Source organism: Sinohyriopsis cumingii, chromosome 8 (assembly GCF_028554795.1).
Source record: "Sinohyriopsis cumingii isolate HCF-2022 chromosome 8, ASM2855479v2, whole genome shotgun sequence".
NCBI lineage: Eukaryota > Metazoa > Mollusca > Bivalvia > Unionida > Unionidae > Sinohyriopsis > Sinohyriopsis cumingii.
Window position 1 is genome coordinate 35,290,714 of NC_142968.1, and position 22,573 is coordinate 35,313,286.

A 22,573-nucleotide genomic window follows, 5' to 3' on the forward strand; every position below is an offset into this window, starting at 1 on the left:
ACGTGACTTGACAACCTCTAAACCTCCGACAAACATTCTGTGAAACTTGTGGGCGTGATAACATTAAAAGATATACCAAACGATATTGGTGAGCAATATTTGCCATATGAAACAACATTAAGACAGAGACAGAAAGCGAGAGCATTTATCCATTGCTTGCACTTCTGTAAGTTACATCGGTATGCAGAGAACTCGCCCATGGAAAACTCGCCCCCACGTATCTGGAGAAGTCGCCCCAGAGTGGTTGGAGAAGTCGCCCCAATTGGTTGGAGAACTCATCCCAAAACTTGTCACCCAAATAACCTTTTTATAACAGAATTAAGTCATCTTTTACATGATTCATATTTATATTTTATATATACGCGATCACAAAAGAGATATTAACTAAATTAAAGCAATATCACAGTAATATTTACAAGGACGAAATTAAGTCTGTATATAATCTAATGAATGACGACAGTATTGTGATTAAAAAGGATGATAAGTCAAACACTATTATTATTGTGAATCAAGATGATTGTGTTAAAGAAGTTGAACGTCAATTAGAAATTTTAAAAAAAAATTCAACATGCATTAATGAGATCGCTAAAAATAATAATTCCATATGTGAGGAATTTGATACTTTCCCTCTTAACATACATACACCTCAAAAATAATAATTCCATATATGAGGAATTTGATACTTTCCCTCTTAACATACGTACACCTCAATTCTACATATTACCCAAAACTCATACAAATCCTGACCATAATTTACCTTTAAATTTTCCAGGACAACCCATTATATCAGATTGTAATTCATATACTGAAAACCTATCCAAATTTACTGATAGTGTTTTACAACCTTTAATGAAATCACTTCCTTCATACATTAAAGATACAACTACTTTCATTAAAAAGTCTATTCCACATCTATCTGATAATTTCAATCCTGGTATCATTAGATGTAACACCACTATATAACAACATTCCGCATGCAGATGGTATTGAAGCGTGCAAATATTTTCTTGATAACAATCCTAATAATAGCCCACTATCTAGTGAAGATATTTGTAAAATAATAAAAACTTATCTTGGAAAATAATTTTTTATCAATTTAATAATACAAATTACATACAGATAATGGGTATTAATATGGCTCCTATATACTCTTCCCTTTCATGGGTGAATTAGAAAAGGATTCTATTCAAAACGAAAAGTTTAATCCATCTCTTTGGTTCAGATTTTTAGATGACATATTTATGATGTGGAAGAATTCAAATGAAGAACTGAAAAAAATTACTGATCGCCTAAATCATTTTCACCCGACGATTAAATTTACTTATATTGCATCTAGTACACGTTTCATTTTTAGATATAAATGTAATAAAAAATATTGAGAACACTATCTCTACAAATATTATTAAAATGCATCTAATGATTTGAAGAGCAGAGCAAAAGGGACAGATAACACTTATTTTACATTAAGTACAGAAGCGGAGTTGATCACATGGAAAAGTTGAAAAATTGCACATTTTATAAATTTAATAAGTTATTAAGTTAAAGAAAAACAACAATAAATAAAGCCTTAACCATGTGGCGACATCTCAGAATTACTATATATGATCCTTGGGGCAACTTCTGCTGGCGAAGTGGGGCGACTTCTCCGAACTGTTGCGAAATTTGTAAATATATACAACAGCCGAGTCGATATCGACAGAAGCAGCTTGTCGGAGGAAAATGGCGGACGTAAAAAGTGCCTGGAGGTGTGGATAATAGCGCTTGCTGATTGGTTAATCGAGCAGAATGATTGACAACTGGCGATAGGTCAATTGCTGAATGCCAAATTCAAGCATAATAGGCTGGAAAGCTCCAGTCCTAAAATTTGACCCTTGACCTGATTGGACAGATTTGGGAAGGCCAAACTGAGTAAAAAGACTTTATCAAAGCTTTAATATTCATCAAAGGAATTGCTTCTGGAAACCTTGTGGACGCACAGTCAATAGGTATTGGTTACCTGACTTGGTCTTAGGTTAGGGACCAACACAATTACCATAATTCTACTGAATGGTTCGTCAGTGGCAGGAATAGGTTGTAGATGAGCCTTATGTATCTTCTGATTGCGTTTTCCTACCATTTGACAAGCATGACAAGATCTACAATATTTGATTTTTGGCCAATAAAGCGAGTCAAGATCTTGTGGTAAGTTTTTTTAATTCCTAAATGACCAGCCAAAAGAGTTTCATGGGCCAGACTAAGCATTTCCTGTCTGTAAGGTTTTGGAACTACAATCTGATAGTTCACTGACCACTCATCACCAGCAGGTACCTCGGGAGGTCTCCATTTTCTCATAACAATTTCATTTTTAATAAAATAACAGACAGGAACTTCAGTAGCTGCAGTTTCAGTAATGGCCCTTTGAAACAAACAGGACATCTCAGGATCTTTTTTCCTGTTTGATGACAATTGATTGTCGCTTGTCACCCTGATTAGAATAAAGAGAATGAGCCGTTAAACAAGGATCACTGTGATCAATACCCTCTGACTGATCCAAACAAGGAGTGAAAAAATGACCTCATCAAAAGCCTGACCAAAACATGTATCAGCTAAAGGAATACTTTCCTTATCAACATCATTCTCATGAGCTTTCTTTGCTATAGAACTGGTAACTGCATAAGCTGGAAATAAATCAGGGAGTTCTTCTTCAATAGAATCAACTTTCTGATCCAAGCAAAGATTGTCAGTTACAAGTGGATTAACCACAACCTTGTTTCCATCTAGGTTGTTGCCTAGTAATAAATGAATGCCCTCAACGGGTAAAACAGACACTGTGCCGACTGTCACAGGTCCTGAGACTAAGTCTAATGAAAAATTTACACAATGGAGAGAAACATTAACAAAGCCACACACTAATCCCTGAATAAGAACACTCTCATTAGAAGAAGACTTCTCAAAAAATGGCAAAGTACCTGACAATAAAAGACTGAAAAGCTCATGTGTCCGTTAAAATTTTAATAGGGATAGGATTGGCTGAATCATCCAAGAGTGATATAGAATCCTTCTATATGACTGGTTCATAATTTTCCATAATAAAATCAGATGGGGGTTTGTTAGACCCAACAAATGTATTGCTTTCAGTAAGTGGCCTTGACCTTTTGGAAAAAAAGAGCATTTGGAATAGGTCTGTCTTGATTCATATGCTTATTTTCAATATGTCGCAATCAGAAATAACATGTCCTTTTTTCTTGCAATAGGTACATGTAGGAAGAGCCAAGGATCTTGAATCAAGCTTATCAGAAGCTTGATTTTTAAAAGTTGTGCCAGTTTGAGTTTTAGAAGTGCTTGTATTAGGCTGAAATACTTTTCAGCCAGAAGACTGTTGAGTAAAAGTCTTATTTACAAAAGGAACTTTATGAGTTCAAGAATACTCATCAGCAGCACGAGCAGCATTTTCCAAGGTTTCAATCTGATGCTCGTCAAGATAAGACTAAATGTCACGATGGACACAGTTTTTGAAATCTTCAAGTAATATAAGTTGTTTGAGACTTTCATAATCTCATTCAATTTACTTGGCTAAGCACCATCTATCAAATAACTGGTCCTTTTCTCAAGCAAATTCAACATGAATTTGTCCAGCTTCCTTTCTATAGTTTCTGAATTTTTGCAGATAGGCTTCAGTGTCTAACTCATAACTCCTTAGGATGCATTCCTTAACCACGTCATTGTTACCATAATGGTGAAATGACAACGAATTGTAAATATCACTAGCCTTACCAGTGAGTACACATTGTAATAATTGAGTCCAATGCTCCCTAGGCCATTTCAAATTTTCAGCAACTTTTTCAAAATGAATAAAATATTTGTCTACTTCTTTTTCTCTGAAATTGGGCACTACCCTAATATTCTTTGCAAGATCAAAACTTAAATTTGGATTTGAAGTATGAATGTGCTTTTCACCTGCCAGTTCCATTTCTTTCATTCTACACTGATATTCCCTCTCTTGCTTCTCCAACTGTAAATGCATTTGCTCTTTCTGTAGCTGTATTTGTTCTTTCTGTAACTACATTCGTCTTATTCTCTTTTTCTTCCTTATTTAGCTGTGTTTGCATGTTTTTCCTGTAACTGCATTTGTCTTTCTTTCTCTTTTTCTTGTGCTTGTAAATGCACTTGTTTTCCTCTTTCTTCTTTCTGAAGTTCCAGCTTCCTCAACTCCAATTCCATCTTGTATTTTACTTTTAATTCCTTCATTTTTATGTCAGAGATTGATACAGACTTACTGATCCAAACTAAAGCACTTTTATTCAAAACATTCTTTTCTACCAAATACTGAACCAAAATATTTATTTCTTGTTTCGTTAAGGAAGCCTTTACCTCAGAAAGATTGTACTTTCTGGCAAGTTAAATCAATTAATCTTTTTTGAAAAGATCTAATTGTTCCTGGGTAGGATTTGAAAGTGAGATTTCCACTTTTTATGACATTTTAGAAAAAACTTGATGATTTCACTAAGATTTCAAAAACATGGGGAATTCAAATTTCAAAAACCAACATTTTCTCAAATATTCTAGACAGAATTCAGAATTATCCGAGGACGAGCACCCAATTTTATGTTATGTGTTTAGGCTCGAATAAACAGGAACACAAGAAAGAGTGAAAATAACAAGTTTTGAAAAATTTAAAAAATAATTTATTTCCTTGGAAAAATACTGTAAAAAATTTAAAACATAAGAACTTATTTTTAGAATCAAATCCAAGGTGATGACGTATACTGTATCCTTGATGGTGATGGAATGTCTACAGTTCTGTGTTATTTACAAACAATAATCTGGTGTTGCAAATCCAAATAAAAATTTTAAGAAATGTCTTTGTTCAAAAATTCTGTATGAGCACTCAAAATATTTCCAGAGAAACGAATTAATCTTTTAGAATTCATATAATCTGAAGAAAAATTAACATATAACTCAAAAACTGGCTACAACAGAAGGAAATGACTTGACATCAAGTGTTTTAGGCCCAGACAGATCTCTCTCTCTCTCTCTAAGCATCATTATTAAACTATGCACAATTTCTGAAATGCCTGAATTGCAAAAAACTATTTACAAGTCGAGGGTGACATAACCAACACAGGCTCGATCTCAGTTTTATTATTCCCACAATAAAAGTAAATAAGAAAAGAACTTGTTCACATGACTGTTACTAATTTTGAATTAAGTCAGGAACCAGGTCAGCCTTATGTGTTTACAAAATGAACAGTCAAGGTCAAACTATTTTCTGGAAAAGTATCAAGTTCCTCAGTAAACAAAACTAAATTAAATTAAAAACTAAAAAGATTTTAAAACTCAAACAATTAAATCAAATATAAATTAAATCAAATACACATACCAATATATGTAGAAGCTTTTTACAGCATCGTGTCAGCACAATAGTGGCTATATAGTGCCAATTAAAGATAACGTCCAAAAAAGGCATAAATTAATCTTACAAAAGTTTACATGGATAAACCCTTCGAAACAAATGAAAAAATTGATTACAAGGTCACATACAAATCATCAAGCTATCAAAATTCTGAAAATGTATAAAAAAAATAAAAGACAAGGGTAACATAAAATCCTTAAAACATGTTATGGTCCAAATCTTGTATATAAACTGCATTTCCTCACAAATCTGAGATTTTCTCAGGTAGATATATATGTGACACTATTTTCATTTAGGATCAATCAGGCATCACAAGAAATGTTCTGATGACAGCTATTTGCTAAGGTGGCGTTCTACAGTTTCGCATTTTGCATAGGGTTAGAATTTTAAAGAAAAAGAATTTCCCTGGCTTTCCTCACTGGTTATACTGGGTATTTAAAAAAGACCTTGTATACCTTAGGTATAATTCAAAGAACCTTTAATTCCCTTTATTTTCGTGTGTGATTGATGGGTGTAATATGGGTTATAGAGTATACAGCTTGGCCTTGCTCCAGATGTGTACCTTTCAAAAAGGTGCTAGCTCCACTTGGTCATTTTCACTTCCCGAACTTCAGAGGTAAATTGTATTAAAAAGAGCCAACAACGTTTTTTACATTTTATATACAGTATTTGTTAATTCATTCACTGCACTTTCAGAAGCTGGTATTGTCTAGTCTGGCAAAATTCATTTTCCCTGTTTTAATGGCTGCTATGGAAAGTGTACTTTAGACTAATTCAGCCTGATTTTTTAGCACAAGGGAGCAGTCATTCTAGTTAGCAGTGTGCTCAGATCATGTACAATTTCCAAAAGTACAATATCCAAAGAAATATCATCCACATTACATTAATGTAGCATACAGGTATGCCAACATTCTCTCCATTGTGCATGTTTTAAATGCAAACAACTTCACCTTACTTATGTCACTCTCTCAAAAGTACATAATAAATGGTGAGTGTCCCCTGATATGGCCAGCCATTCAGGAGGAGCAGCAATTATAACCAAGATTTTCAAGATAGCTGTAACATAGCAATAATAGATGTCATGGAAGCAGCATTTTCATTTCGAAGTAACTAGACCTTGTGATTAAAGATTCATGGCAATCCTTCAAAAAGTTTAGAAGCAGCAGAGAAAATAAACTTGTGCTAATGGATGGATGGATGGGGATGGATGACTAATGTTGTAATACAGGTCATCCCATAAACTCTTCTGGTTTATAACACTGGACAACAAATTTTTACAAAAGTCATGTTACTGAAATAAAATTAGTCAATTCTTATCAATTTTTATGTGCTGAACACGAATATGACAGTCAAATTGCAAAATTGGCTCTAGTTTTTTTGTAATCTGCAAGAAATTAATGTTTACATAACGAAATGCATTCCAATAGTAAAAGGTCAACTGTAATAGCCTACCTATAAAAAAATCAAGTCATTGACTACATCTTAGATTTCTTCGCCTGTCTCTTGTACAGCTGTTCGGGAGCATCTCTGAGGAGTGTCCAGCAGTAGTCAGCCAGCATTGTAGTGGACCATTTTCCCTGGTATCTTTGTTCCATTGTTGCGATATCTTGATGAAAACGTTCGCCGTGTTCATCACTAACAATACCACAGTTGCTAGGAAAGAAATCCAAATGGGAATGAAGGAAGTGAATCTTTAGAGACATATTGCAGCCAAGTTTCTTATACTTCATCAACATGTCTTCTACTAGTTCCTTATAGTTTTCTGCCCTAACATTTCCGAGGAAGTTTGTAGAAACTAGGCGAAAAGCATTCCATGCTTGTTTCGCGTCACCTTCCAGCAAGTTGTTGAACCGGTCATCTTTGAAAAGCTCTCGAATCTGAGGACCCACAAAAACTCCCTCTTTAATCTTTGCTTCGCTGAGTCGAGGGAATTTTTCATGCAGGTATCGGAATGCTGGCAAAGTCCGGTCAATGGCTTTCACGAAGTTCTTCATCAAACCTAGTTTGATGTGAAGGGGTGGTAGCAAGATTTTCTGAGCCTCAACCAGAGCTGGGTGTTGGATATTCTTCTCTCCAATGGCTACATTCTGCCTGTGAGTCCATTCCTTCCTCATGTAGTGCATTTCCCTTGCTCGGCTATCCCACTCGCATAAGAAACACATGTATTTTGTATATCCTTGCTGCAGTCCCATTAAAAGGGCAACTACCTTCAAATCACCACAGAGGTGCCAGCTGTACTTGTTATACTCAATGGAATTCAGTAGCTGCCTTAAGTTATCGTATGTCTCTTTCATGTGGACAGCATACGCTACTGGAATAGATGGAAGAATGTTTCCATTGTGCAAAAGCACAGCCTTGAGACTCAGTTTCGAAGAGTCCACAAATAGTCTCCATTCTTGTGGGTCATGAGTGATTTTTAAAGCATTCATGAGGCCCTCAATATCGGAACAGAATATCAGATTACTTTCCTTTCTGAAGAAAGGCTCCAATTGCTGGTGGCGCTTTCGATATGCAGTAATTGTGACATCTTCTTCTAGAAGATTCCATTGTTGGAGTCTTGATCCTAGCAATTCTGCCTTGTTCTTTGATAAGTCCAAATCACGAATCAGGTCATTTAGTTCTTCCTCTGTTATTCTGTGTGGGGTTGATGATGCACCACAGTGAAAATCTGGATCACTGCATGCTGATGGACCAGGAGAAGAACAGGTCGACTCACCTTTGTCTTCGTCAGATGAATCAAGAGAATATTCTGCTGGAGGTTCTGGAATAGGAAGTCCCTCACCATGTGGAACTGGTCTCAATGCAGACGGAATGTTTGGGTAGACTATTCTCGACTTCTTTCGCTTCGTTATTCCGCCGGAAAGAGGAGGAACCAAGCAGAAGTAACAGTCATTTAGGTGGTTGCTTGGCTCTCTCCACACCATTGGGACTGCAAATGGCACTGATGACCTTTTGCAATTCAACCACTGTGAAAGCTGTGTTGTACATGTAGCACAGCATATATGCGGAGCCCAAGGCTTGTCTTGGTCACCAACCTTGCATCTGAAGTAAAGATGATATGCCTTCTTCACTTGAGAATTGATACTTTTCTTCTGGTTGGCAAATGTCACTTCCCCACAAATATAGCAAAAATTGTCCGCGGTATTAACACACTTTCGAGGCATTACTGTTCTTTATTGTACGTAAATGGATAAAATAATAAGTTTTATGTAACAGTAGCTTGAACTGTCTCGCACAACGTCTAAAATATTTTAAATGCTGAACCTATCTGATTGGGCTTTATATAGTACACTGCTTACGTCAGCTTCAGCAGCCGCCTGGCATTAGTATAATAGGCCTACACATGTATAGTACACTGCTGACGTCAACTTACTTCAGCAGCCGCATGGCATTAGTATTGCATTGCATCAGAAAATGATGCAATCAACTGTGGATGATGTGAGCATGATGGTATTATGCAATGTTACATCATTATTCCGGATGTTGCTGCAGTCCTACTGGAGAAATTTACACAGTGAAACATAGAAAATGAGGTATATGAATATCTTCAAAACGAGAGCCAATACAAATTTTTCACGGTTATATTCGTGTTCGGCACACCAAAATACTACAGATTAGGGCCTTTTCAAGTCAGTAATGATTTCACTGTTGACCAGTGTAACCAGTAGGGATACAATAATGTTTTCATATCCCAAATTTAACAAACCATGAAAAAATTATTTCTGAAAACAATTAAGCTTGTGTCACCATTTAGATCATCCCAATATATACATTCAATTGTGGTTTACGGAAAACGAGGAGTATCAATGGGAGGAGGAGTTTCCTCATTTAGTACAATGGAGAACTTTTGGAACTTTCATCACCTGAAAATGGAGTGGTCTTTAAACATGCATAGAAGAATAATACAGTAGTGACTTGAATGAAATAAAGATAATAAAGAGAAACACCAAATAAGAATATACCCACCCTATCCTGAACTGTCCTCAATGTATAAAACTGAAATGTTTGCACAAATACCACTTTTCTTCTTTTCGTCAGTGACCATCATATTTGACCTCTGCATCCACACAATTTGGTCCAGATCTATAATGCAGAATTAATGTTTCTGTGCAGACACCTATTTTCTTCTTTTGGTCATAGTGACCTTGGCCACTGACCATTCTGATCCACAAATCAAAAGGCTTCTTGCTCACAGCAAGTCCAAGCCATCAACTAAGTTTGGTCTAGGTATGAGATTAGAATTAAAGTTACCATGCAGCTATTGTATTCTTCCAGCCAGTGACCTAGATCTTTCACCTTTTGTCAACAGGCTTCTTCCTTACCCCAAGTGTACAAGCCATTCACAAAGGCTGATAGCTGTCAATGATAGAGAACTCAGTTTAGTGTGTGGAAACTTTTTATTCATTCGAGCACAATGACCAGTGACATTCTCACAGTTAAACAGATGTGTTCCACCTTACCCCCAGTGAACACAAATGACAAAGTTTTGTATCTATAGCTAGTAGAGAACTTTAATTATTGTAAAAAAACAGTTTTCCTTTCAGTCAGTGGCTTTGACCTTTCCCCTGATAGTGATAGGGTTCTTTTTTTTTACCCCATGTGCAAAGCCATCCACAAAGTTTGTGTCTACATAGCAGAACCAATCCATAAGCTCACTTGACATTATTTCCAGGTGAGCCAAATACTGAAAACTGAATATCCTTACCAAAAGCTAATTTCATATCCGCTTCATCTGTTTTAGGTCTTCAATTTACCTGAAAAAAGAAACACAAATTCAAGCACTTCATGAAATAAACAAATGTCATACTTTACTACAGTATTATGTTGGTAGGCTGGTGAATTAGACAAGTCAAAGTACAGTATCTACAATGGAAACTGTTTTGAAATAAATAATTTTCCATGGGAATCAAATCTAACTTGTATCAATTCAAACACTTTTGCAACAAAATTATAGAAGTCCATTGTAATTCTGACATGTCTGTTCCTCAAATAAAACACAAATTCATTAAGTTATGAGCTTCATCTTCAAATAAAATACAAAGTCATTAAGTTATCACCTTCATCTTCATTTGATACAAAGAGATGCACATGTCAACCAGTATATCACGATGCACTCTGCAACATGCATATTTGCCTAAGCCAGTATGTATTCTAATATATCTCAGTCATTTTGCATGGACACATGGTTGTACTGGCTAAAGGCATGCTGGGTCCTGAGATCCTGAACAGGACAGAAGTACCTGGTGATAAAATAGGATGCCCACTATCAAACACTACATGTCTACTTCCTGTAAATTGTGGTTTGTTTCTTCTAAAACTGAAATTGTAATATATATATATATATATATATATATATATATATATATATATATATATATATATATATATATATACACACACACACTTTACCTCTTTAGCATTCTAGATATGAAGTGAGACTGTCACTGTGTAAACAACAACAGTTGACATTAGACTTCTAGATCTAACATGTATCAAATTCACACACAGGTGAGCAGGGGTCCAGGGTGGCAGAGTGGTCTAAAGTGCTCACCTTTACCAATCACTGTCATCTCACCTCTGTCCCATGGGTTCTAGTCTCCAGCTTGGCCAATGTGGGCATGACAGACTCTGCCCAGTGGATTTTACTTGGGTGAAGTTCCCATGTTCTTCCTCCACCAAATATACTGGCTGCTATGTATGGCCTATTTAGCTCTGTGAAATGGTGTTAAACCCAACAGCAACAGTAGCAACACACGTGTTCAGCACCTTCTGCCACAATGCAAGTAAAATCACAGATTGTAAATGCCAGTGGTCTAAAGTGTTATTTCAACACCAGCAAGTACAACTCCACAAGTTATGGGTTCATACCCATACAAAGTTACAGACATGTGGCTGCTTGTATGTGATGCAAATTGGTCAGTTGCACAGATTGTAGATAGTTGTAAATATGTGCCTAGCCATGATGAAATGTTATATAACAAGGTACTGTATCATAAACATCAATCTCTTTGTCAAGAAGACATTTGGTGTACTTGACAATATACATGACATGTTTAGAGAACTGATGTCAAGGGAGTGGGATTTAACAGCCTTGTGAAGAGATCTATGCCATGAGGGCTGATACAGGCTTAAGCTGTTACTGCACTGGTAATGTCAGTCTTAACTAATTACTGCACCAGTAAGTCAAACAAATGACTAAGTCACCACATGGAGAAAAGAAATATTATTCCAATATACTACTTGCTAAGATGTGTCCCCCCCCCCAATTATCATCATCAGAGTACAGTGAAAACAATGGTGTGATTAGGACCCCAAAAACCATTCCATTTTCATAAGGGGGAGGGGGATACTTTCTGACCAGGATATTCTTTGTTGCTTTTATCTGAGATAATTTTTTAAATATCTTTATTTTTGTCAAGATCAAAACAAGTTTCTTTCAAATCTATTTTGGAAGCCATAATTATTTAACAAAAACAAAAAAATATCCAGAAAATTAAATGCTGTATTGAGGAACATCATTGGGGTGCATGTGCATGTGCTGTAAAATGTAAATTGCTGTTGCCTAAATACGAAAATTAACAAGCCCATCAAGTCCCCCACCCCCATGAAAAAAGTTGAAATGACGTCCTTGGCTATGTGCCTTAGGCTAGCTGTAACAGGGTATAAGATAACAAAGAAGGATTAACAAATGACTGAAAATAATTATCATTCTTTAATGCAAATTAGGTCCCTGTGCATTACTCTCATTGAGAATCAACCAAATACAGGTAAAATAGGGACAAAGGTACAGATGATGCAATAAACATTTTGTTGAAAATACGTCACTCGTATGCATGCAAATTATATCATGGTGACCAAGTTTAGTTATAGCTGCATGACTTGTTTTTGACTGAGCCAAATTACTCTCATTAAGATGCCAATATAAATTTTCATCATGTTGGTAAAATAGATTTAACAATATTAATGGTGAAATGAATAAACAGCTAAAAATAGAAAAGTCATCAAGAACAAGTAAGCACTTTAGTCTGCAGTAATTAATCTTTTATACAGTCAAGCTTTTCTCGGTGAGACTGGGTGAGATGCACGGATTCACATAACAATTTTCATGTGTATACATATTAATTTTATGTGCTTGCGAAATATGGTCGTAAATCGAGTGTGAAATCAAGCTGATGCAGGTAAATGATGGCCAATTAATCATATACATGCTAAAATCAATCAAAAATAAGACTACTGTGTGTGAAAAGGGTTTATCAGCATATTACTGATTATAACAGTGCCAATCAAAAGTTATGCTCATAACAACACAAGATAAAAAAGCTGCAAAACATGTAAAAAACAAAATCTTTCAAAATAAGCAATAACAAGGCACCATACACAATAACAGATATACTGGGAGAACTCGTATATGTACTACCTAACAATAATTTTCAGGTTACTGAAAAGAAAGATATAGGAAATAAAATTATTATTGATATATGAATTCAGAACTCATAATTACAGAAAAATCAATAAATACTGTATGGATGCAACAAAGTTTGGGTTTAAATATAGAAACAAAATATGGTAAAGTTTAATTTAATAATGATAACACAATTACTGAGGATGATTTTTTAAATTTGGCTATTGATCTTGATATAGATAATATACTTTATGATGCAATCAAACAACAATAAGCAATCCCAGTGCAACAGAGACAGTTCTTGATCCATATGAAGAATATGACCCGGCTGATATCTGGAGAGAATGTGATACTCAAATAGACCAATGGATAACAACCAACTCAATTAGTTAGGCTTGATTTGATTTTTTTTCTTTAACCAGAACAAACTTTTATATTTGTGACTAAATCTTATACATGTATATTATTACAGAACAAGATATAAAGCTAACTATTCTCAGCGAACTATACACAAAAAAGAAGACAATAAATGTCAACATTTATTACCTCTTTATGTATCAAAAATTTGTCTCTGTAGTTAGAGAGATACTCTGAAACTATAAATGTCAATAAATCTGTCTGAAAATGGTCTCAGATAATAAAATTGTACCAGATTCTCAGTTCAGTTTTCTATTAATTATCAGTTGTTTAATTAAATCATTTGTTTGGACATATGAGATAATGCTATGATGTTCATCATACAGGAAAAGATGACAAGGCCAATCAGAACAATTACTAAGCTTATTAAAGATATCAACCTTTTAAAACCAGTCACCTGAAGTGAGTCTGATGCTCTACTGGTGGGTAAAGAATTTCCATGAATTCTAGACAAGACTATTTCTTCCTTTAAACTGTTGTGGGTTAAAACTATCTCAAAAATACTTCAATGATAACAAGATTTTTAGCTCAACCATAGACCATAAGAGCTTATTGGATGCTGTTGTCAACTGTCTAATGACTGTTTATCCATTATCATTCTTATCACCACTCCTCTTAAACCACTGTCCTTGGAGGATTACTAAAAAACTTCACACACACATTCATTCATCTCATGGTCTATTTGTTCCATGATAAAAAATAGTCATGATGAATGGATAATCATGCAGTTTTCACTAAAAGACTTCTTATGGTGTCTTGTTGGTCCTGAACAAACCTGGTGCCAATCTGGTGTCACAACAGCCTTCTTGAAAATGTTTTCAACACTACTCAACTCCTGAATGAAGGACGGTCATATCATCATGGGGTTTTCAAAAAACAGACTTATTGTGATGTTCTTATGTTACACGTTATGGCTCAAATAAACAGTAACAAAAGAATGAGTAAAAACAACAAACTTTAAAAAATGTAACAAATAATTTATTTCACTGGAAGAAAAAAAACCCTTAAGTTCCAGCGTTTAGAAGCCCATCTGATGAAATATCTATATAAACAAAGATCATACAGTAACCTGAAACGCTAAACAAATTCCCGGATGAGGGTCAACTTTCCAGAATCTTCGAGAAGTATTTACATCTAAAGCATGTAGTCCCACTATCACCCTGACAAAAACCAATCAGTTTACTCTAAGAATAAGATAAAAAATAAAAAGTTGTTTACTTCTCTCACTGATTTCTAAACCTAGGTCAAGAACTAGGTCAGTTTTAGATGTTCACAACTGAAGAGTCAAGGTCAAACTTTTTTCTGAAAAAATATCAAGTTCCTAGTAAACAAAACTACATTATTTTGACATGTAAAGAAAATACAAAAAAATTAAAACTTACAAACAATTAAATTAAATCAAATATAAATTAAATCCAATATACGTAACAATGTCTGCTTGGTCGTAAATGAAAATGGTGCTGGTTCAGATATGGCAACCACACAACCCACATTGAAAATCTTGTTACTGCTATTCCTCCTACAGTATTGGTCATATCAAAAAGAAAGTTTAACTAAAAGACTTCCTATGATAACAAGTTGACATTTAATCTGACTGCTACAGCAGCCCTCTAGAATGGCATTAGTCATACTGACTTGGGGTTTTCATATAAGACTTCTTGTGATCTCCATTAATTTAGTCGAAAATGACAATAGTGCTGAATGGGGTCTAATGTCATCACTTCTCCTGAATAAATAATCATAGCATCATGGGGTTTTTCCAAAAGATTTTGTATAAAGTTTTGTTCATCTTATCACATAAATGGTACTATAGTCTGACATCCAATATGTGACCATCCTCAAAATCTTGTTTTCGCTACTCCTTTTAAAGGCAAAGCCATATTGACATCCAGTTTTCATCAAAAAGTTCTTATGATGTTTTCTTGGTCCTGTGTGTGTGTGTGTGTGCATGCATGTAAAGCTGTACCAATGTCACTTTTTGCCGATTATGCCAATACCATGTATAGCCGATTATTAAAATTGCCGATACCGAGTATTTAAAGAAACCGCCTGTTCTACAATTAGGAAAAGTACTAGGATTTGATTTACAAGTAAAACCATACCCTAATTTTTGTTATAACTAACAATGCCTAAAATGGGTGCGGATTTATTTTAACAGTTAAAATGTGGTCTCAAGCTACCATACATGAGATAACTATTTCCCACATTTTATATCCCACCTTATTTCTTTTGTTAACTCATATATATGCAAATAAAACTCTTTACTAAATAACATATTTATTCCAAATTAGTTTTCGGGGGGCACATAAGCTGTGATATGTTTCTTCATTCCTTCTTTTAACTTAATGATGGTAATCAATGCTTATATATATATATATATATATATATATATATATATATATATATATATATATGGTACAGGTCAAGTTGACTTGTGAAAGTTTCATTGGTGGAAATGGAGATCATACTTTGCTTGTCGAGAAAATATCTACAGCATTCAGTGATCATTCTTGGGATTTAAGAAGCAATTCACTACAAGCAAAGCATGTAAAACATGTCAAAAATAAATTTCTGAACTCCTGGTTGATGGAGATGTACTTTGTGAAGCTAGCCATAAATGGGTTCGGGGCATTTAATTCCTGAATGCGTGAAATCGACAGTTGCATTATACATCACTTATCTTACATTGCAAAGTATGATCGTAGGGTTTTAGTATTAAAATGTAATTATCGAAATAAAGTTTCTTACAAAACTGTTATTTGGAAAATAATATACATAATATAGGTTTGCTTAATACCTGATGTTTCTATTAAAAAAAGAGAGACGGTAGGAAAGTAGATATTTTACATTTGATAATGCATTCAATTCAGGTGACAACAGTTGGGTGATGCACAATGCAAAGACCATGGAAGTTGTGCAAAACAGTCATGTAATGATTTATTTTGTAATATTATGGCTGTATTGCTTGTTGTCAATAAAGTAATAATTATTCCATCTCTTTCAATTTTCACTGCCTATTACATTAATAGTCTTGGAAAAATATTCACTACTTATTCTGATGACATTTTTTGAAAATTGGCAACAAAATATTGAGATTGGCAATTTTTTTATGGCGACAACTTTTTAAAAGCCAGGACCATCCCTGTAATGTGTATGCTGGAAGTTCAACGGCCACAAGAGGCCTCATTGGCTGGTTGGCTGCTGTGATTGGGATGAGTGCATGCATGGTATTGATAATTTGTTGTGAGCAGACAAGCAGCAGTAGTTCACAGCAAGTGTGCTAAAAAGTATTTACTTTTAAGAATATACTGTCTTTCAATCAACCCCCAAATCAAATGTTTATTCCTTAATTTCCACTATTTAATTCTGATTTAAAATTCAAGCCATGTCAAGATGAATGTCATAATCAAACTTATATTTTGGAAATTTGTTGGCACTGATTATTTCTGCTGATACCGATTGTTCCAATAATCGGTCCGATTATGAGTATGGCCAATTAATCGGTACAGCTTTACATATATGCATGTACGTATGTACATTGCATGCATCTATGTATGTATGTTGCATGGATGCATGAATGTACAGAAACAGGATTTGATTTAAACATGCATGTATCTTTATAGATATCTGATAAATGTATAAATATTATTTTTAACAATTAAATATCTGTTTTCTTTTTCTTTCATTTCTTTCATTATTCTGCTGTCTTCCTTAAAATTTAAGACAAAAGGTATAAGCAAAATTTATTGATCTTACAATTTACAATATATGTGATTTTCAATATGCAGTTTCTATTAAACACTCAGTTCAAGGCTACCCAATGTTGGCACCATTATATCTATGGTTTAAAAGAAATTAGAAGAAAGATGAAAGCTAAAGCTGTAAAAATTCTTTGCCTGCCTTATATGTTCTTTATCATTAATACCCATGTGAAAAGACCACCAATATTTCTGAATAATTTTTCTAATGTTTACAAAAGATTCTGAATGAAAAGTGGAATAATAACCAGCTGCTAAATTTAAGGTTTCGAAAGGCTTTCCATTTTAACAAGAGACCAGTCAATTACATGGTCACATGGTCACTTTCATACATAAGGTATTGAAGTAATAATAATAATAATAATAATAAAGACTTTATTTAGAGAAAGTAACTCAGTTACAGAACTAATCTACTTTGAGGCCTTCTATCTGTTATGTACAATGTACACAGTACATAATCGTTGATGTGAAGAGTCTGACTTGACACTAAATAATTAAGTAATTTTAAAATTCAAAGTATCAAGCATGGAACACATACACAGGCATCACTGAAAACATAAACATATATAAAACATAAAATATCATCCTGCATTGACAAATTCAGCTAAGAAAATGATGCAAAATTACAGAAAAGCAGGCAGTATTTTTGGTACTAGAACTGTTCAATTTTCTACAGATTTCATCCATTTAATACACTGATTATGAAAAAATGAAATGCTATGTCAGTGGGAATGTTGTTCCATACCAGTGAACAAGTTATGGGATACATTTTTATAAACTGTCTTGTGCACAGAAGTTCTTAAACTAAAGTGAACTAGTTGGGTTCATTCCAAAGAAATACAATTAAGGTAGTCAATCTGGTTGATTCCACTTCAATAAAACAAATATTACAACTGCTGAATATTTGTCCATATCATTTGATGATATGGCACAGGAATGACTGGAGTTGTTCATCCAACCTCACCCATATAACTTAAAAGCATCATCAAATATTGATCTATCAAAGTAAACAGACTGATAATGAAGACCAATTTTGGCCCATACAGCCTGGAGGCATGGGTGAAATTACTCAACAACTAAAAACATCACTTAAGCATACAAAAATGGGTCACAGTTGCTTTAGGTTTGATCAAGTTAACTCCCAGGATATATCGTTAAAAATGTACTTGTACATCAGTCAACAGTTTTTAAGATATTAACAAACAAGGACAAGACTACTAACAAGTACTCTTCTTCTATTGATACCCATTTTCTAAATTTATGAGACACTGTAACGACAAGAGTCATAAACTAGAGACGAGGTACATGAACACATTACAGTAGAACCTATCGTGAAAGACCACCCTTTCTGCCAAAAAATAATTGTCTCTCAAGACAGATGGTCTCTCATGACAGGTCATAACACTATATATTCAATAAATCTGTTCAAGGAGAACCTGGACTATCAAGGCAGATTGTCTTCCATAACAGTGGTCTCTCAAGACAGGTTTTATTGTAGGTGGTATTTTGACCTCTAAAACAATTTTATTCTAGCTTTTGAGGTATTACTTAAACATGCAGTTCCCAAACTGTGCTGTGGACCGAGTTGATTTCTTCAAGAAACATTATGGAATCAAGGTTTTACTTCAACAACTGCTGAGAAACCTGTATACCCAGAAACCGGATGGAAAAAGGATGTAATATTTTCTCCATTTACTTCTTTTCAGCAAAGTACATGGCTACTGACAGATGAAGTGCTGACTTGTTTACATATAATTATTAAATTCTTCACTAAAGAAGTAAATATTTTCATGGCAGGGGGAGATAATGATGAGAAATAAAAATAATCACAGATATCTCATTTTATAGCTGCATGTACTGTATACTTATGTTCAAAGCCTTCAGAATTACATTATAAAGACATACATAGCTGTAATTTTCATTATAACATGTATGTTAATGCAACACACTACCTCTGTTGGCTAAACATGAAAACTGCAGCATAAAATCTACACAAAAATGTAATAGGAACAGAGAGGCCATTGTCACATCAGACAGAAATTTTCTTATGGCTTCAAAACTGGTTTCCCATGGAAGTCTCAATGTTACCTATATGCCACATTAAAAAAAAGAAGTGGGAAATGGAAATAAGTTTTCAACATACTTTGGTCATGGACTATGATCAAGAGAAATCCTACACTGTGGAATTAAGTTTATATGAATGTCCATTTTGGTGGGAAAAAACTAGGCAAAAATTTGAATGGAGGCAATAAACCTATATGCAAAGATTTAAGAACGATAATATTGACTTTACCTTTTTACTGTCACAAAAATCCAGTTATTGGCTGCAATAGCCATTAAATACTTGAAATTAATGGTATGCTGCTGACCTGACAGGCAGTTTCCATAATTACAATAGAATGAAAGCTAGTTGATCTTTATTATGTGTGTGACATTATTTTGCAGAAAGTATTAATGAAGAATCAGAAGGACAAATACATTTCTGAATCTAACTTCTGGCTACAAAGATATTTATGCTAAATTCTAGGACTTCTAGTATGTCAGTGCTAAATTTATAAATACAATTTGCTGCAGCAAAACCATTACTAATCCTGAATCTTCAAATACAAGGCAGTTACTGCTTCCTCTATTCCTATTCATTACTTTTATTTAGTTACATACACTCGATATAAAATTTATTTTAGCCAGATGTATTTTATTTAATGCACCTAAATGACATCCATTTTATTAACCTATCAATTGCAGGTCTGAGGGACAACCCAAATTGTGGCAATTTCTTCCCTTGTATACTGTAAATATGTCCAACCGTTATCACATAAATATTCCACTAGAGGAAGAGCTACCTTTGCAAATGAGGATCTTTGATATTAATAATGGTTCTCTAGACCATCACGAATTCCACCTGGGAGAACTTTTCATGAAGCTAATCAAAAAGCATGTATATGAGCTCAGGGTTCAACACCATATATATATATATATATATATATATATATACTACCTCCATAGATATAGGTGGGACCATGTCACAAAGAGGAATAGAATGCTGAATCATAGAAATCCCTCCTGCCAAAGACACAAAATGTACAATGCCCATTATATGGCCTGAATATTTATTTCATCAGCTAAAATAATATTTACGCTCACTTATAAGTCCAACTGTGAACAACACAGACACTAATCTGCTGTCACATAATACACCAACTGATCAGGGTCTATGTTGTTTTGTTTTTTTAACTGATTGTTCCTAACTGCATAGATCCATTTCTCCAGTCACATTATATGGCTTATCTGGGTCTGTGTAGTTTGTATCTGACTTTTAGCCAAGTATATACAGTAGTTGTCTGCATAACCAGTACATTCAAAAGAAACCCCCTTTGAACCTGTCTCTTATCTGCAGTACATGTAAGGCAAAAAATAAATGTGTTGCTGGCTGCACTAGTTTCATAATAAGGTCAGGTCAGTTTCTTTTTGTGAAAAAAAACATATATATTTACATGTAATGTGATTTTTTTACCACAAGACAATGGGATGATCAGCTGGCCAGAAACATGTTTTTTGTTTGGCCTAATCAAATCTCGCTGCAAAGTGCACAAACCCAGATCTACTGTTGCATCATGCACAAGCAGACCTGACTACAGTTTGTTGGGAGTAATCAGCAGAACACACAGCACAAATCCTGATCTGACAGCAAATTATGAGACAGCAGATTGCGGTCTCGCTTGTTTGCAGTTGGACTTGACATATCAAAGAGTACATACAGTTGGTAAAAAAGTAAAAACTACCTAGTTTAATCTGGTAAACTTGACACTGAGTTTCATCTAGGGTGTGAAGGAGTCTGCACATAGATGGATCACCATGCACTCTAAAGTGAGTGCTAAGTCAAGCTTCCATCAAGGTGAATGTGACTAAAAGAATATGTATATAAATCTTGCACCTGGGGATCAAACACATAACCAATATGTGGTCCAACTATGCTGCATGGTACTGGAAGTCACGATATTAACATGTAATAATTAATTCATACTTATCCATTTGTCTGCACATGACTACTCTTTCACTAGAGACAGTGGATCCTTAACAAGTTCTGTAGCAAAACATCAGCTGCAGCAATGTTTGCAAGAAACACGTATAAGCTATGCATGATAAGTAGTTAACAGTTTACATGTGGTATATTCATTTACATATATATATATAAATGTCACAGGAAAGACTTAATAATATATTCTGGCCTAAAGGCATGTTGTTTGCCATAAAACCTGTGCAAATGCAGGCGAATTTATGGTGTGAATACATAAATATTGTCAATATGCTCTTTCTACTTCCAGAATAATGGATGATCCTTGACATGGAAAGGCACTGGTATGAATCAATCAATCAATCAATAAAACTAAGTGATACATGATGAATGTAATAGAACAATGCCACTGATAAGCTACACAAAATCAACTAAAGTATTCTTTAGAACATCTTGTTCTTGCATTGATGTATCGTATATACTCACGTATAAGCCCGTTCGCGTATAAGCCAACCCCCCCCCCCACCAACTGAATTGGTAAAACTGTTATAAAGTGCATGATCCGCATATAAGCCGACCCATAATTTCTAGACTACCGGTACATCACAAGATGCACAAAGTGAGTTCTAAATATGTTTATTTAGGCAAATCACATTATTAAATAAAATGAAAGTAAGAAACCTAATTTATATGTTGAAATAAAAACAATTCTAAAGTGTTAAGTCTTAATGGAAATTTAATTAATCCTCATTCTAAAATCATGAATTATAAAAGTTCTATCACTTTAGAATCCTTCAAAATCTGGCTCTGTATCAGACTTTCCAAACAGTTCACGAAACTCGGCTTCTGTTACGGGTGTGCTTTCATCATATGTGTCGTCATTGTCATCATGGTCATCCGATAGTGTGTTGTTCTCCTTCTCGCTCTCCTCATCATTGTCGGATTGAAATATAGCATCAGCCTCTGTTCCATCCATGGCATTGCTGATACAGCACTTCCTGAATGATTTTGCAATCATTTCCGATGGAAATGAGTCCCACACTTCTTTTACCCACTTGGCGACCATATCGATGTCCAGCCTCATTAAATTCCTGCCTTTTGTCGTTTGCTTTCTGCATATTCAATAATTTTAAGTTTGAATGCTGCATCATAAGCAGAACGCTTTCTTTTACTTCCAACACTATTCATTTTATCTGATTGAATTGAATATAAACTTCTAGAGAGATTAAACTGAAATAATTTCTTATAGTGGTAGTATACTATTTATATACCTTATCCTGTAATTATTTCCATGTGTGGTTGATTATCAATTTGTATTTGATAATTATTTATCATTGTTGTTTATTTGTGTGCTTTTTTTAAACTTCTGGAAGGTGTGATTCAATTGAACAAAATATGATTGGTTTCAGCGTGGACATTATTCAAGCATTGTGACAATTTATAACTTTGAGCAGAAACCATGTCCACAACCATGTCTCACTAACAATACATCTGAGAGTCGGCATGTATTAGTAAAGTCATTGGCATTGTGCAACAAAACAAGCCTATTAACCCCAAGGCATTTACCACAGATTAAGCATATGGTAGTT

The 22,573-nt window shown here is 34.5% G+C and overlaps 1 protein-coding gene across 2 annotated transcripts in view; it reads right to left on the minus strand.

Moving 5' to 3' along the window:
* The window catches only part of LOC149793285 (uncharacterized), a 124,153-nt gene that overhangs the window by 68,422 nt on the left and 33,158 nt on the right, over positions 1 to 22,573 (minus strand). The window contains exon 2 of one of the 2 annotated variants that reach the window (XM_089966343.1): positions 10,098 to 10,146. The gene's annotated coding sequence lies outside the window, so the exon portion shown is untranslated. Of the gene's footprint in view, positions 1 to 5,359; positions 5,400 to 10,097; positions 10,147 to 22,573 lie in introns of those variants that run through there. The other variant, XM_089966344.1, reaches the window with a different exon arrangement.